This window comes from Protobothrops mucrosquamatus, unplaced genomic scaffold (assembly GCF_001527695.2).
Source record: "Protobothrops mucrosquamatus isolate PMUCROS unplaced genomic scaffold, P.Mucros_1.0 scaffold1887, whole genome shotgun sequence".
NCBI classification, from domain to species: domain Eukaryota; kingdom Metazoa; phylum Chordata; class Lepidosauria; order Squamata; family Viperidae; genus Protobothrops; species Protobothrops mucrosquamatus.
Window position 1 is genome coordinate 311,874 of NW_015388013.1, and position 17,963 is coordinate 329,836.

The following is a 17,963-nucleotide window of genomic DNA, read 5'->3' on the forward strand; positions in this document are numbered from 1 at the left end:
GTCGGGGGGTAGGTCATTCCAGAGGGCAGGAGCTGCCACAGAGAAGGCTCTCCCCCTGGGGGTCGCCAGCCGGCATTGTCTGGCCGACAGCACTCTAAGGAGGCCCTCTCTGTGGGAGCGGACTGGTCGAAGGGAGGTGTTTGGTAGGAGGCGGTCTTGCAAATACCTAGGTCCATTGCCATGGAGCGCTTTAAAAGTTTTTAGTAACACCTTGAAGCACACCCGGAAGGCCACCGGCAGCCAGTGCAGCTCGCGCAGGAGAGGTGTTGCATGGGAGCATCTAGAGGCCCCCAAAATCCCCCACGCAGCCGCATTCTGAACTAGCTGGAGCCTCCGGGTGCACCTCAAGGGGAGCCCCATGTAGAGAGCATTGCAATAGTCCAGGCAGGAAACAACGAGGGCTTGAGTGACTGTGCGTAGGGCGTCCCGATCCAGAAAGGGGCGCAACTGGCGTATCAGGCGAGCCTGATGAAAAGCCCCCCTGGCCACGGCCGTCACATGATTGTCTAAAGACAGCCGAGCATCCAGGAGGACGCCCAGGTTGTGGGCCCTCTCCGCGGGGACTAATGACTCACCCCCGATAGCCAGAGATGGAACCAACTGGCTATGACGTTGATGCCGGAAACCACAGCCACTCGGTCTTGGACGGGTTGAGATGAAGCCTGTTCCTCCCCATCCAGACTCGCACGGCCTCCAGGCACCGGGACATCACTTCCGCGGCATCCTTGGGGTGGTCCGGGGTGGAGATGTACAGCTGGGTGTCATCTGCATACTGATGACAGTGTAAGTCTATCCATTTCAGCACAATCCAGTATTTTCTTGATTATCTCTTCATCCAATAGTATTTTTTCATTTTTACAGTGCTGTGCAAATACAATCCTTACTGCTGTTAAGAAGACAGAACTCTTGAAATATCTCTTCCAACAGGCATCTTTATTAAGGTAAGATGGTTGCAGGCGTTCTAGACAGAATCTGAGGGGCCAATCCCTACCATTCAAGGTTTTAAGTGTTCCCAAGCAGCCCCCACCCCACCGTCCTTCCAGCAACAATCCCAGGCATCACATTTCCACCCCCTTTTCCTCTCGACCGGCAGAAGGGAGACTTCAGAGAGTAGTAGATGAAAGCTGATGGGCCATATTGTTATAGTCAGTCCTCTTGGTGAGATCCACATTCAGTCCCTTTGAAGTTTTAATGAAGGAAGTGAGAGCCATAAAACCCCTTTGCTCATCCCCCTTCCCCTTCGTAGTATGACAGAATCCAGAGAGGGCAGAAATGGGGTTTTCCATAGTCGATAACTAGAAATGAAATATAATTGGATTCTGACATATACATTTTGTTTAGCAAACTTTTCTGGAATTATACCTAATAAAAAAGGTTCAGGTTTAAAATCTATGTGTTTCCCTAACATCCTTTCTAACCAAGTATGTATTTTTGTCCAAATTTTTTTTGCTTTAACACATGTCCACCACAGATGATAGATAATATGTACCAGGATTTTGATTACATTTCCAGCATTTACTAGACATATTTTTAAACATTTTTGCTAATCTGACAGGTGGAAGATGCCATCTATAAAACATTTTATATAACTTTTCTTTATATGAAGTTGCCATTGTCAATTTATAGTTTCTTTCCCAAAGATTTTGCCATTTCTCTAATTCTATTCCATTTTCAAATTCAATAAGAAGTTATACAATTTCTTAATCAGTTTTTCATCAGAAGTCAACAACACCTGATCAAACATTGTCCGGTCTTTATAAAAACCATATATTTTAACATCTTTATCATACCTCGATTGCATTTGCAGTTGAGGCCACCATGATAAGTCAATACCCTGATCTTCTAACTCTTGTTTAGATTTTAATTTCCCATCTGTATTCAGAATATCCTTATGTTTTAGAATTTTCTCAAATTTAACTAAGTTTGGGTGAACAAATGTTTCCATCATTGATAGCCATCCTGGGATTTTCGTATACATTTTTAGTTTTATCTTTTCCCATACAAATAATGCATTTCTTATGTAGTGGTTTTGGAAATATCTATGGGTTTTATTCTTTTCATACCATAAAAATGTGTGCCATCCAAGTTGCAAATCATGTCCTTCTAAATATAACAACCTTTTGTTTCTAAGGGTTATCCATTATTTTAACCATGTTAGAGCACATGCTTGGTAGTATAAGACCCAATCCGGTAGTCCAAATCCTCCGTTTTCTTTAGCTTCTTGTAGCATTTTCAGTTTAATTCTGGCTTTCCTTCCTTGCCAAATAAATTTTGAGATCAGTGTATTCAATTCATCAAAAACCCTTTTCTCTATTTCTATAGGTCAGGGGTGTCAAACTCAATTTCATTGAGGGCCGCATCAGCATTGTGGTTGCCCTCGGGGGGCTGGGTGGTTGTGGCCAAGATGGGTGCAGCCTACTGGGTGGGCGTGGATGGAGTGGGTGTGGCCTACTGGGTGGGCGTGGTCAGCTCTACCTCATTCGCATGAAGGGTGCCTGTGGGGATCTGGGCAGGAGTGGGACAGATCTGAGGGTCTCTGGCAGAAGGGAGTAGGACCAGGGCAAGTGCCAAGGCATGGTCCACTGGAGGAGCCTCACTGTTCCTCTCAGGCCATGCAGGGGGGGGGCTGAATGGTGGTGCAGGCTGCCCGGAGCCCTGGGCAGCAGAGATCAAACACCCAGCCTGGCCTTCAAGCACCTGCGGCACCAAGCCCAGCCCCACTTACCCAGGGGGGGGGCGCCCAGCTGCACTTACCTCCTCTTCAAGGCTGCTGCTGCTATGCTTGCTCTCCTTACCCAGGTTGCTCATGATGGGTATGAGGGCAAAGTCAATGGAGGCCCATTCCCTCTCCATGGGAGGAGACCCAGCTTTTTATTCAAAGCTTCCTTAGCAATAGGATGGGAGACCCCCCAGGATAGGCCAGGAGGAGAGGGCAAGTGGATGGTGAAAGGGCAGCAGGACAGGACTAAGGCAGGACTTCCCTCAGACCCTCCGTCTCCTTTCCTTCTTTCCTTCCTAAGTACAGAATGGTAGGAAAATATTTGAGATGAGGGAGGGAGAAAAACAGGCAAGAAACGCAGCTGGGGAGGTGTCACCCTTCGTGAGGAATGAAGAAATGTATCATCGCCTGGAAGTGGCCAGCACATGGCTCTCACCTACTTTACATATCTGGTTTAGTGGGCTCTGGGGGAGGGGATGCCATGAGTCAATGTTACCTGTGCAATGTTGCCCAGCCCCCAGCCTGCTGGTCTCGGCAGGCAGCGGGGCGCTCTCCTCACAGCACCAAGTGGCTGAGCCGGGCAGTGCGAATCCAAAAACAACCACGAGGCCGCCCAGCCCTCAGCCTCCCTGGTTTCAGCAGGCAGCGGGGCGCTCTCCTCACAGTGCTGAGAGGTTGAGCCGGGCAGTGCGAAGCTCGTCAGCTTTGCACCTTGCTGCCTGCTGAAACCAGGCAGGCTGGGAGCTAGGCAGCCTCGTGCTTCTTTTTGGATTCGCACCGCCTGGCTCAGCCTCTCGGCACTGTGAGGAGAGCGCCCCGCTGCCTGCCGAAACCCCTTCCCTGGAGCCCATCAAGCCGGATATGTGAAGTAGGTGAGGGCCATTTGCTGGCCACTTCCAGGCAATGGTGCATTTCTTCATTCCTCACGAAGGGTGACACCTCCCCAGCGCGCACCCGGGGGGCATGCCCAAAGCGGCAGGAGCTGGTTCCTCGCTGTTTCAAGATGGCCTTGTGGAGCTAAGACTGAATGCGTTTCAGCATAGATGGCCACCACAAAATTGTACATTGGCTCCCAGCCGGCCTGGGCCAGGGCCAAGACAGCGAGGGCTGTTCCCTCACTGTTTCCAGGATGGCTTCGTGGGCCACATGCAACCACTTTGTGGGCTGCATCCAGCCCCCGGGCCTTGTGTTTGACATGTCTGCTATCGGTAGTTTGAAATAAAAAAAGGAATTTTGGTAAAATATTCATTTTCACAGTAGCTATTCTTCCTAACACTGACAGTTATAAGTTTTTCCATTTTTCCAAATCTAATTTTGTTTGATTTAGTAATTTTATATAATTATCTTCTTTTATCATTGCACATCTTGCTGTTTATATTCCCAAATATTTCTTAACTATTTGTAAGTCTATTTTTTCTGACAGTAGGGTTTTTTTTTTTTGCTTATCTGTAAGGTTTTTAACTATAACTTTGGTTTTTTCTCCGTTTATTTTCAATCCTGTATTTCTCTAAATTCTTCTATCCTTTTCAATAATTTAAGAGTTGTCTCCAACTGTTCTTCTAAAATGAATGCCAGGTCATCCGCAAATGGTTGTAGTTTATAGCTTTCATCTTTTATCTCCATTCCTTTGATTTTCGGATCTTGTCTGATATTTCTGTTGAGAACTTCCAAAGGTAGTGTCAGGATCCAGTTATAGTTCCTTTCTATCTATCTCCTTTGATCAAAACCAATTCTTACCCTTTCCTGGGTCCTGCCATACTCCCAAGGGGGAGGGGGGATATGCAGGGGAGTTTTATTACTTTCACTTCCTCTATTCACTACAAAGTAACTTTTTGTTTATTCGCCTCTGCTAACCATTACAATGTAACCATTTGCCTCTTATCCTATGCCCCTCTGCAGTGCTTTTTTTGTAAAAAAAAAAAAAAAAAAAAGGTGCCGGAACTCACACACGTCATACAACCCACCTTGCCTACTCTACAAGGTTCCATCCCAAAAAGGTGTTGGAACTCTGTTCTGGGCGTTCTATGACAAAAAAAGCCCTGCCCCTCTGAACTTCTCTTCCTTACCGGGCAGCTAAGAAAAGGGGGAGTTGATAAAATGGTGTGAGGAGCTGTTGCATGATCGTGTACAACGGAGCCAGATTGATGTTATCTTTCCTGGATTTAACACCTAGAATTCTGCCGGTCTGAATCGCCTGGAAGAACTGCGGGGTGGGGGTTGCTTAGGGACACTTTAAAACATCGATTTGTGAGAGAATCCCTCAGATCCTGTCTATTATGCCTACTATCAATTTCTCTTAATAAAAGTGCTGCTTTCTTAAGATGTGGATTGAAGTGGTTCCTTACAGTTAGTATAAATAGCAGTGGGGATAGTGGACATCCTTGTCTTGTGCCTTTCTTTATATTAAAGTTCTCTGTATAGTCCCCATTGACAATTACTTTTGCTGTTTGTTTATCATATATTGTCTTAATGATCTTTATAAACTTTTCTCCAAAGTCCATCCAGTTTAGTTGTTTTTACATTGTCAAAAGCTTTTTGAGCATCTAAGATAGGGGTGTCAAACTGCCGGCCCACGGGCCAGATGCATCATGGCAAAACCGCGCCCACCCCATTGCCAGCAATGGCAAAAAAGTCACAATATGTTGCAACACGTCACGTGACATTGCGAGTTTGACGCTCCTGATCTAAGAAAATTAGGGCCATTTATTTTCCTGGGTGCATTTCATAGTATTCCAATGTATCTAAAATAATCCTTGAGTTATTTTTTTATTTGTCTTTTTGGTAAAAATCCATTGTGGTCTGGATGAATAAATTCAATCAAAAAGCTTTTCAGTTTCTCTGCTATTATTGAAGCAAAGATTTTGTAATCCATGTTTAGTAGTGATATTGGTCTATAATTTTTTTATCTGTATCAAAGCTGAGTCCTCTTTTGGTATTAAAGTAATATTTGCTTCTGTCCATGTGTTTGGTAATTTAGTCTCTAGTAATACCTCATTGCAAACTTCTTTCATTGGTGAGCTTAATGTATCTTGTAAACATTTATAAAACTCTGCGGGTAGCCTGTCCAGTCCCAGGATTTTATCTTTTTTTTTTGTTTTTTATAGCTTCCATCAATTCCATTATTGTAATTTTTTCATTTAGCATATTTTTAAAGTTCTCTGGAATTTTGGGTAGATTAGCTTTTCCAGATATTGTATTATTTTTCCCTGAGGGATTTCTTCTGTATCATATAATTTTTCATAAAATTCTTTAACTATTTTTTTATTGCGTCATTTTGAAATTGTAAACCGCCCTTCTCATCTTGCAATTTATTTATCAGTTTCTTCTCTTTTTCTTTTTTCAGTTTATAAGCCAGCCATCTTCCCAGCTTGTTTGCATTTTTGAAAAAGTTTTGTTTTGCCCTTTTAATTTGTTAAGCCAATTCCTATGACTCTATTAAGTTTAGCTTATGTTTTATTATCTCCATTTGTCTTTTCACAGCTTTCTTTTGTGGATATAAATTGTAATTCTAACTCCAGTTTCTTAAATTCTTACCTTAATATTGTAGATTGTTCTGGGAATATTGTAATCTAGACTATGATTGACTGTTTTTGAAGCAACCACATTTTGTGGCATGCTTAAAGATCCCATCAGCTTGGACCTTAGCCAAGTTGTTTGTGCAGCATATATATAGGCTGCATGGAGTCCCAAGGCGCATCATCTCAGACTGCGGGTGTAGTTTACCACAAAGTCTGGCAGGAATTTATCAAATTGTGAGTGGTTTAGTTCTTGGTTTCATCCAAGTACCAATGGGGGGGGGCAGGGAGAGCTAACTCAATGATAGAACAATATTTGCACTGCTATGTAAGCTATCAGCAGACCAACTGAGCAGAACTTCTGCCTTTTGCAGAAGTAGCTTACAATAACTCTGTACATAGCAGCACTGGGTTCACCCCATTTAAAGTAGTGACAGGAGTGGAATTTTACCTATGCCAGAACTACCATGGGGTTCCCCTTCCTCATCCTTAGCTGATTGTATGCACTATTTGAAAAGTACATGGGGAGAGGTGCAGAAGGCATTAGATTTATTTATTTTATTTATTTATTTATTTATTTANGCCAGGTCCGCTCCCCCCTCGTGAATCAGTTCTTGAATGAGGGGGGCCTTATTTACTACAGACCTGGCGTTGCACAACATCAGCCGATGGGCCCTGGCCGGAGGATCTAAGGTCCCTGGAGATCGAGTGGAGCTCTGAGGATCGGAGCACCCACAAGCTTGTAAGTAGCGTGTGCGTGCTCCCAGAACCCGATATGGTCTTCTGCTCCCGCCATACCTGCCCCTCCCACTGACTGTACCTATCACACCACCCTCCGCCAGCCCCCCAGTTTCCTCCCTTACCATTCCGCGCCCCCCAGACAGGACTGGCCTTGGCCTCCGAGAGGACTCCCCTGGTTCCCCTCGTGCCAACTCCGAACCCCCTAAAAAAGTATTGCAGGCTAATTCTACTGACGGCCAGCAGTTTGATTCTTACCAGCTCCAGTTTGACTCAGCCTTCCATCCTTCCGAGGTCTGTAAAATGAGGACCCAGATTGTTGGGGGCAATATTTATAAACCACTCAGAGAGGGTGGTAAAGCACTATGAAGCGGTATATAAGACTACATGCTATCACAATTGCTACAATGGCACTGAAAAAAAGGGACTTTTGACCATTTTTCTCACTCTTGGGCTCAATTGTAGTCGTAAGATGAGGATCACCCTGTACAGTTCACAGAAGTTAGTTGAATGCATAGAAAAAATATGTCAGAGACACAATTATATCTTTCCAACTTGGAGGAAATAAGAGCAGTTTGTCTCTTACCACTGCTGTGGTGGCGCAGTGGTTAAAATGCAGTACTGCAGGCTACTTCTGCTGACTGCCGGCTGTCAACAGTTCAGCAATTTGATTTTCACCAGCTGAAGGTTAACTCAGCTTTCCATCCTTCTGAGGTCGGTAAAATGAGGACTGTTGGGGGCAATATTCTGACTCTGTAAAACTGCTTAGACAGGGCTGTAAAGCACTCTGAAGCAGTATATAAGTTTAAGTGCTATTGTTATTGCTATTGTTGAACTTCTGAAGCAAGCAGGGACAGCACCATCTGACTTTGCTGCAGGGAGAAACTCTTCAGGTTGAACATTGCTGTGAGCTTTATCAACATTGTAAGCCCGGAGATACTTAAAAGTTGTTTCCAAAAGAGGCCTTTTGTCCTAGTCTACCTCGTACGTTTCAGTAAAGGCAGTAAATCTTTCAGAAAGATTTTGTGCAAAGGCTTCCAACTCTCTCTTATTCAGGAGTCCAAGTTCTTATTGATAGAAGCAAATTGCTCAAAAAGCAAAATAACTATTTGAGCTTACTGAACAACAAGAGGAAGTATTGCCTGCCAATAAATTCAGGGGAGCCACCTTGGGTAAACAGCCTTTCCCAGTCCTCTTTTCTGCATAGTCTTGTTTGTTTCCTCCAGGGAAAGATTGAAGGAAAACAAGGTCCAGGCAGAAGAAGAACATCATGGCTTCAAAATCTAAGGGATTGGTTTGGACAAAACTCAGCAGCACTTTTTTGTGCGGTTGCTGATAAAAACAGGATCACCAACATGATCGCCAATGTCCAATAACGGATATGGCACAAGAAGAAGAAGAAGATAGGTGTAAAATAGAATCTGAAATAGAAAAGTGGGAAAGCAAATGAAGAAACTGTGAGGGAATTGGATCACTTACAGTAGGTAGGTCACATTTCAAGCGAGACTTAAAGCTCTAACAGATGTTGGCTTTCTGTTTTGTTTCAAGGTCCCATTCAAGCATTTCAGTGATAGAAATAATGGTAAAAGTAGAAGTTGGCTTACGTGCATCTTTCGGAGTTCCTGATGTATCTAAACTGGATATAAACATACCAATACAAGTGTTATGCCTGAAACCATTATTTTTATTGGATTAGTGACAATAAAGTGATCAAGATTCTAAATCTAATATTTGGACATAATTAATCTATGATGTAATTGTAAGCAAAATGGAATTCTGTTCTTTGAATTAGAGTGAGCTAGTCTGTTATTGGCATTTGTGATGGAATTGCCAATGGTATGTTGTGTACAGTATCAGCTCCGTAATAACTGCTCCATTTTAGAGCTGTTTATTACTGACTGAAAACAGTTATTTCTTGAGGGTGAAGATATGATTGATGGAAAGGTTGTTGTTAATTACATATAATGANCCGTCAGGCATATCCCTCCGGCCAGTGCCTCCCTTGGGCCCTGTCCTCCGCCCGGGCCGTTCTTCCCTCCGGGCCGCTGTACAACACGCTGCTGAGCCGGCACACCCGGCACAGCCTCCGGGCCAATCGGGCCGCCAGATTTTCAACAGGCCCCAGGGCCGCCACTGTATCGGGCCGCCAGGCAGCCACGCCAGGCCGCTAGGCCGCCACAGCCTCAGGTCGTACATTTCCGCAAGGCCGCCAAGCCGCCATCGTGCCAAGCCGCTGGCCATTGCCGCATCGGGCCGCCGCCGCGTCCGGCCGCTGATCTTCCTGGCCGCTAGGCCCCAAATCGTCCGGTCGCCGATATTCCAGGCCGCTAGGCCCCAGGTCGCCCGGCCGCCGATCTTCTCGGCCGTTAAGGCCCGAGTCGTCCGGCCGCCGATTTTCCCGGCCATTAGGCCCCGAGTCGACCGGCCGTCGATTTCCCGGCCGCCGATTTCCCGGCCGCTAGGCCCCAAGTCGCCAGGCCTCTCCGCTCGGCTGCTCCGCCACTCCGCTCGCGGCCGCCAATTTCCCGGACGCTAGGCCCCAAGACGCCAGGCCTCTCCGCTCGGCTTCTCCGCCTCTCCGCTCGCGGCCCCGCCCGGATGGTCTCTGCGGTCTCCGCGGGGTCCAGCGCGCCTTCTTCGCTCGCCGACCCTCTTCTCCTACCGAGACTCCAGCCGGCGAGCACCCCCGGACCTTCGAGGGCTCCCCATCTCCGCCGAGAACCCCCGCGGAGACTACGGAGCTAGGGTATCATATAAGAAGCAGGCTGAACAGAAGAGGGCTCCCCAAGAGAGTTATAGGATTGGGGACCAGGTGTATCTGTCTACTAAGTACCTCAAGCTAAGGCAACCCTGCAAGAAATTGAGTCCTAAATACATAGGGTCTTTCCCAATTGTGAAAGTTATTAACCCATAACTGTTGAGTTATGGTTATCAAGATAATTGAAGCGGGTTCACCCAGTATTCCACTGCAGCTTATTGAAACCATTCAAAAAGTCCAGTTTAAGACTAAAGACAGAAGAACCCCTCCTCTTATACTGGTGGATGGGGAGAAGCATTATGAAATTAAGATGATACTAGACTCAAGAATTTTTAGGGACAGTTATAGTACCTATAACTATAGTGCCAGTTATAGTACCTGTGGAGAGGCTAGCCCTTTGTGAATGCTGAGTGGGTAAAAGCCCAGGATGTTAAAGCTGATCAATTAATACAAAAGTTTCATGAGAAATACCTGCAAGATCCAAAATGATGATGTTTGAATGTTTGAATTATATGTACTTATTGTTTCCTTAACCTTTTTTTCCAGGGGGTCGGCATGTCAAGGTTGAATTGTTAAGTTGCTTGCTAACCTCTGTTGCTACTCAGCTTGTCATAGAAACAGGGGGGAGAGAAAGCCTGGGAAAGAAACAGGAGTTTCAAGAAGCCATCCCTGGACTGTGAGACCGAAGGTCATCAAAAGCAGGTGTCTGACAGAGAAGTGGACCGTTCCCTTAACAAGCAGAAAATGTGATTGGGGAACGTGAACATACAGTATGATGGGTGGGGGTTATGAAAAGCCATTGTTATTTTTTAAAATATTTTTATTCGTTTTTTCCTACAAACAATAATAATTTTTCAATCAACGTGCTGTCTGAGTTTAATTTAATGTTTAATTCCTAATACTTTTTTCTTTCCTCTAGCCAATAGTAAAATAAATTCCAAGTTTGATAATAATCCATTTCTTCCTTTTCTTTCAGTCTCATAGTCAATCTGTCCATCTTTGTGCATTCTAGTATTTTTTTTAATTATTTCTTCATTTGATGGTACTCCTTCATTCTTCCAATATTGTGCAAATATGATTCTTGCCGCTGTTATAACGTGCCAGCCGGGAGCCAATGTACAATTTTGTGGTGGCCATCTATGCTGAAATGTATTCAGTCTTAGTTCCACAAGGCCGTTTGGAAGCGGCTTGGTGCCGCAGGTGTTCGAGGGCCAGGCTGGGTGTTTGACCTCTGCTGCCCAGGGCTCCGGGCAGCCCGCACCACCATCCAGCCCCCCCTGCATGGCCTGAGAGGACCAGTGAGGCTCCTCCAGTGGACCATGCCTTGGCACTTGCCCTGGTCCTACTCCCTTCTGCCAGAGACCCTCAGATCTGTCCCACTTCTGCCCAGACCCCCACAGGCACCTTTCACGCAAATGATGTAGAGCTGGTCACGCCCACCCAGTAGGCCACACCCACTCCATCCACGCCCACCCAGTATAAGCTTTGTTTATTAGTCTTTTCTGGCATTATACATAATAAAAAAGTTCAGGTTTAAAATCAACATGTTCTCCTAACATCTTTTCTAACCAAGTATGTATCTTTTTCCAATAGTTCTTTGCTTTATCACATGTCCACCAAACATGATAACACGTGCTTGACTTATGTTTACATTTCCAACATCTATCTGACATATTTTTAAACATTTTCGCTAATCTTGCTGGTGGCAAGTGCCATCTATAAAACATTTTATATAAGTTTTCTTTATAGGAAGTTGACATTGTCAATTTCTTTCCCATAAGTTTTGCCATCTTTCTAATTCTATATTATATCCAAAATATTTCACTCATCTTATCATTGTTTCTTTAACTTGTTCATCTTCCATTTTCAAAGTTAATAAAAAATTATACATTTTCTTAATTAATTTTTCATCCGAAGTTAACAAAGTCTTATCAAATACAGTGTGTTCTTTATAAAACCCATACATTTTAACATCTTTATCATATCTAGTTTGTATTTGTAAATGTGTCCGCCATGATAAGTTGATGCCCTGATTTTCCATTTCTTGTTTAGATTTTAAGTGTCTTTCAGAGTTTAGAATATCTCTATATGTCCAGATTTTTTCAAAGTCCACTAAGTTTGGGTGTACAAATGGTTCCATTGTTGACAACCACCCTGGAATTTTCAAATATATTTTGCTTTTTATTTTTCCACATGTTATTAACAATGCATTTCTTATATAGTGATTTTGGAAATATTTATGAACTTTATTTTTCCCAAACCATAAAAAAGTGTGCCACTCCAAATGTAAGTCCTGTCCCTCCAGATATAACAACCTTTTATTTTTAAGAATTATCCATTCTTTTACCCATGTTAATATGGATGCTTGATAATATAGAACCCACTCTGGTAGGCCAAATCCCCCATTTCCTTTAGCATCTTGTAACATTTTCATCTTAATTCTAGCTTTCTTTCCTTGCCAAATAAATTTCAAAATTAGTGAGTTCAAATCTTAAAAAAAATATATCCAATTTTATAGGTATTGTTTGAAATAAAAATAAGATTTTCGGTAATAAATTCATTTTCACTGTAGCAATTCTTCCTAATATTGACAATTGCAAATGTTTCCATTTTTCCAAGTCCCATTTTATTTGATTTAATAATTTTATATAATTGTCTTCTTTTATTGTTGAATATCTTGCTGCCAACTTCCCAAATATTTAACCTTTTTAACTATCTGTAATTCTGTTTTTTCTGATATTTTTTTTGTTTATCTGTGAGATTTTTAACTATTACTTTAGTTTTCTCTTTGTTTATTTTCAGTATGCCATTTCTCCATACTGTTCTCTCTTTTCCAGTAGTTTAGAAATCATCTCCAAAGGTTCTTCTAAGATGAACACCAAATCATCAGCAAATGCTTGTAGTTTATATGTTTCACCTTTTATTTCTAATCCTTTGATTTCTATATCTTGTCTAATATTTCTGTTTAAGACTTCCAAAGTAAAAATAAATAACAGTGGAGATAATGGACATCCTTGCCTTGTTCCTTTCCTTATCTCAAAGTTCTCAGTGTAATCTCCCATTCACAATCACTTTCGCTGTTTGTTTATTGTATATCATTTTTATCATATTTATAAAATTCTGTCCAAAGTCCATTATTTGTAATTGCTGAAACATAAATTGTCAGGAAACATTATCAAATGCCTTTTGAGCGCCTAAAAATATTAGCGCCATTTGTTTCCCTGGATGTAATTCATAGTATTCTAATACATCCATTATCACTCTTAGATTATTTTTAATTTGTCTCTTTGGTAAGAAACCATTCTGGTCTGAATGTATAAATTCAGTTAAGTATCTTTTCAGTTTCTCAGCCATTATTGAGGTGAAAATTTTATAGTCCACATTCAATAACGATATTGGTCTATAGTTTTTTTTATCTGAGTCAAATCTGAGTCTTCTTTTGGTATTAAAGTAATATTTGCTTCTATCCATATCTTGGAAGTTTAGCCTCCAACAAAAGTTCATTACAAATGTCTTTCAACAGTTCACTTAATATATCTTGTAAGGTTTTATACAACTCTGCCGGTAATCCATCTGGACCGGGTGTTTTTTCATTTTTTTGTCTCCTTATGGCCTCTGTTATTTCCATCATTGTTATTTTTTCCTCTAACATAATCTTGTAAGTTTCTGGAATTTTTGGAAGATTATTTCCTTCCGAATATTGAATCATTCTCTCTCTTGGAATTTCTTCTGTGTTTCTTATAATATTCTTTGATTGTCTTTTTTATTTCTTCATTTTTAAATTGTAGACCACCTTTTTCATCTACCAATTTATTTATCATTTTTTTCTCCTTCTGTTTTTAAGTTTGTAGGCTAACCATCTGCCTGGTTTATTTGCATTTTCAACAAATTTTTGTTTTGCTTTTTTTATTTGCTGTGCCAACTTTTCTGAGTCCAACAAATTTAATTTACGTTTTATTATGTCCATTTCTTTTTTTAAAGTCTTCTTTTGTGGGTTCATTTGCAGTTCTGATTCTAATTTTTCAATTTTTTCTTTTAGTAGTACATACTGCTGTCTTTTCTGTTTATTTTTCTTTGCCACATATGTATTTTGTAATGTTGTATCTTCTTTTTTGTTTTCTTTAAAGAAAAACTCCATTTCTTTTGTTGCTAATTCTATAAAATATCTTTCTTTTAGTATAGATTGATTCAAAGTCCATCTTGGGGTTTTTTTGTATTCCTCTCCATATCACTTTTAAAGTGTTATGATCTGCCCATGTACCTGGTTCTATCTCAATTTCCTGCATATTCATCCTCAGATCCGGTGTCATCCAAATCATATCAGTTCTAGACCAGGATTTTTGGCTATTTGAATAAAATGTATATTGTAATTTTCCTGGATTAATTTCCCTCCAAACGTCTTGTACTCCAATCTCTTCTATCATATTAAAAAAAAAAAAGTCTTAGGTAGTCTTCTTCCAGTTTTTCCTGTTTTACTGCTTTTATAATCTATTGTCCCATCCACAATTGCATTAAAATCTCCTACTAGACAAATATTTTGATACTCCAGTTCTATTATTTCTCTGTCTAGATTTTGATAAAATTCTTCCTGGTTATTATTTGGTACATAAATTACTACCAACAATATTTGTTTTTGATGTAAATATATTTCTACCATCCCAATTCTTCCATCTTCATCTGAATAGATCATTTTAGAGTTTATTGTCTCTTTAATATATACAGCAACACCTTTTTTTTTGTTGCACCGATGCATGGTAAAGTTTCCCAATTTTGGGGTATTCCAGAAGCTTATAAAGTTTTTTTTATATGTGTCTCTTTCAAGCAAATTATGTCTATGTTTAATTTCTGCAGTTTCCTAAAATTTTTACTTCTTTTTGATGGGGAGTTTAGTCCATTTTTGTTCACTGAAAAAAATCTGTTTTCTTTCTCCATTTCTGTTATTTATATTTGGGTCTAGTAGATCTTGTGATACTCTATTCTCTAGCCGCTCCTTCACTCTCTTGCTCGCATTTCTCCTTCTGTTCTCCTGATTGTGTAGCTGCTTCTCCAGATGTCTCTTCCATTTGTTTCTGTTCCTTTCTCTCCTCTTGTCGATGTTGCACTCCTTCATCTAGGAACATCTGTTTTTTTCCTCAAAATCCTCTACTTTTCAGATTGAATCCAGTCGATATCTTGTACTATTCCAGTTGATTAAAATCCCTTCTGGCATTAACCATCTAAAGTTTATGCCCTTTGCAGTCAGCTTTGTCGTTAAAAAGTGGTACTGTCTTTGAGTATCTCTTACCCTCTTAGGTATCTGCTTTAAAACCACAATTTCTTTGTTCTTGTATTGTAATGGTTCCTCTCGAACTTTCCTCAATATTTCATCTTGTGTTGTTTTCTTTATGAATCTCACATGCACTTCTCTAGGTAATTTAAATCTCCTTGCATAGCTTGAATTCATTTAAAATACTGCATCTATCTCCATTTGCATCTCTGCTCTATCAGCTTTCAAAGCCTCTGCCAAAAGTTTGATGATCACAACTGCTATGTTTTCTTCTCTATCTTCAGGGATATTTTGAAATCTTAAGTAATGTTCTGCTTTTTCCATTTCTAGGATTGCGACCGCTCCCTCAAGGTTTTGATTTGCTTGTTCTAGTTTGTCATTTTCTTGCAATAGTATTTCCATTTTTATCAATATTTTCTGATTTATTTTCCATTTTCTGAATTCTTTGTTCATTTTAAGCAACATTTGATGATGTACTTTAAATTGTGTCTTTACGTCCAAAATTTCTTCACTTAGTTTATCAAATTTACTTTTTGTTTCTTCATGATTTTTTTTGCATTAATTCCTGAATCAATTTTAAAGTAGTTTGCATCTCATTTTGAGCAGTGCTTATTTTTTCAAGCTGCAACATTGTTTCCAATAGATCCCTGGGTTGTTGGACTAGGTGTTCCCACAGATGGTGCAGAGGAGGTCTTTTTCATAAGTCTAGTAAGGTTTGGTGCACTCATTCTTCCAGCCAACTATTTTAGGCTTAAATCCAAACTGTGAAAGTAGCCAACTACTTTAGGCTAAGTCCAGTATCTCAGGGAGAGAAGACAAAATAATGCAGGCAAGAAGAAAAACAAAGAGGAGAAAGAAGTAAAAAAGCCAACTATCTTCGATTAAAATCCAATTAAAAAGAAAAAGGAAAAAAAAAGAACAAGCCAACTACTTTAGGCCAAATCCAACTCCTCCAGTCAAGTCTCAGATGTAAAACCTTCGCTGTCTCTAAATAATTTCTGTTTAGTTATATCCAGAGTCAACAAATCTAGTTGTGGAAAGTCTTCTCATTTAAAAACTCACACCAAGGCACTTTGTTTAAACCAGATGTTGTCCCAAGGTCACACTCTTTCAAAAATATTTTATTGTTTTTTTATTGTTTTATAGTGTTGTAGTATCTTCTTCCGCCACTAGATGTCCTCATTTGCTATTTAGTCAATGTCCAGTTAAAAAGTTATTGCAAAGTTTTCCTTTTTAAAATTCTTTGTAGGTTATTTACTCTTAGGATTGTAGCTAAGAAAAATTTTCCACCTCTTACAACACAAGTAATCTTTTTTTAATCAATCTGAGTCCAATTTTAAAATATTTTTTTTGTATTCCTTAAGAGACCTTCCCCCTTGTACTTGCTCGCCGCTTTTAATTCCTCCTCTAGTCCTTCTGGGGGCTTTGCTTTTTAGCTCTGCCCAGTCAGGGGATCAACATTTTAATTGTAATTCCAAAAGGAAAAGGGAAAAGGGCTAGCTCACCCAGTTTCAGCACGCTGTTGACAGTCAGCTGTTAGGCGGAGCGCTGCGACTCCTCACTTTCCTTCTACCTGGTGATGACTTGTGCTGCCTGGGCGAGCCTGGCAGCCTTTCCTCCGTCCTTTCAGAGGGTTTCTTCAGTCCGCCTGGACCGATCGCCGTCTGGTCCGGTCTTCTGAATATCCCTCCTTCTTCGTTGCCCCTCCAGGGCAACTTTACGACCCCTTGGGGTCGCTGGGCAGACCGAAATCAGGCTGGGAAGCTGGAGCCCCGGCTTCTTCCACCCGTCCCGTTGTGCTCCAAACCGGAAGTCCTCTATGAAAAGCCATTGTTAACTAACCAGAATTTTGCATGGAAAAACTAGAGTTGATTTTGCTTTTTCAGTGCCGGTATGTGTATTCAGTAAAGATTATCTCTTATGGCACCTCAAGACTATAAAGTTTCTTCAATATTGAATTAGCCAGATGGATGGTTGACACTAGGTTTGCTTCCAACAGCTTTTTGTATTTCCAGGGATGCCTCTTGCTGAATTCTTTCAGATTCTTTCAGTACTTTTTCAGTCTCTAACCATGCTCTCTCTTTTTTCATTTCCATTTCTTGTTCAGCAAAGGCTGCTCTTGCTTTTGTTGCTTTAGCCTTTGCACTGGCAATGGCAAGTGCATTACTTGCTGATGACTGTTTGGAAGAACTAGAGTCTTGAGACCTTGTCTTGTTTGAAGATGCCTAGCTCTGTGACATGGTGTCTTCTGGAGGTGTTTGACTGTAGAGACTGCTGTATGGCCATATGCAGGTAACTGCATTGGCAGGATAGCAGGCCTCTGTATACTAGTCGCTATCCTGAATTCCATTTGCTGGGTAGCTGCTGTTTCACTGTTCTATTATATGCTGGGGGCATGATAATAAGCATCAAAGTTCTTTAAGTAAAGCCCCACATCATTCTCTCAATCACCCCCAAAAGCACCACTTCCCTTGAATCTAATAGTTTAAGTGTCCATTGAGGCATGTCACTCAGACAAGTCACATCATCTTTCACCTGCATGCAAGTTCTGCTTCTGCCTCAGGGGCTCAAATGCATTTCACTGAAAACAAAGGGTTTTCCATGTGATCAAGAGCTGTGGTGGCACAATGGTTAGAATGCAGTATTGCAGGCTAATTCTGTCCACTGTCAGGCGTGTGATCCTGACTGACTCAAGGTTGACTTTGCCTTCCATCCTTCCAAGATTGGTAAAATGAGGATCCAGATTGTTGGGGGCAATATGCTGACTCTGTAACCATTTAGAGTGGGCTGTAAAGCACTATGAAGTGGTATACAAGTCTAAGTGCTATTGCTATTGCTCTCATCTGCCTGAACAATTTGAACAAGTCAGAAGAGATAGAGTAACTGTGAGTGGGATCTTGAAGTCCTAGTAGACAATCACTTAAATATGAGCCAGCAATGTGTGGCAGCAACCAAAAAAGCCAATGC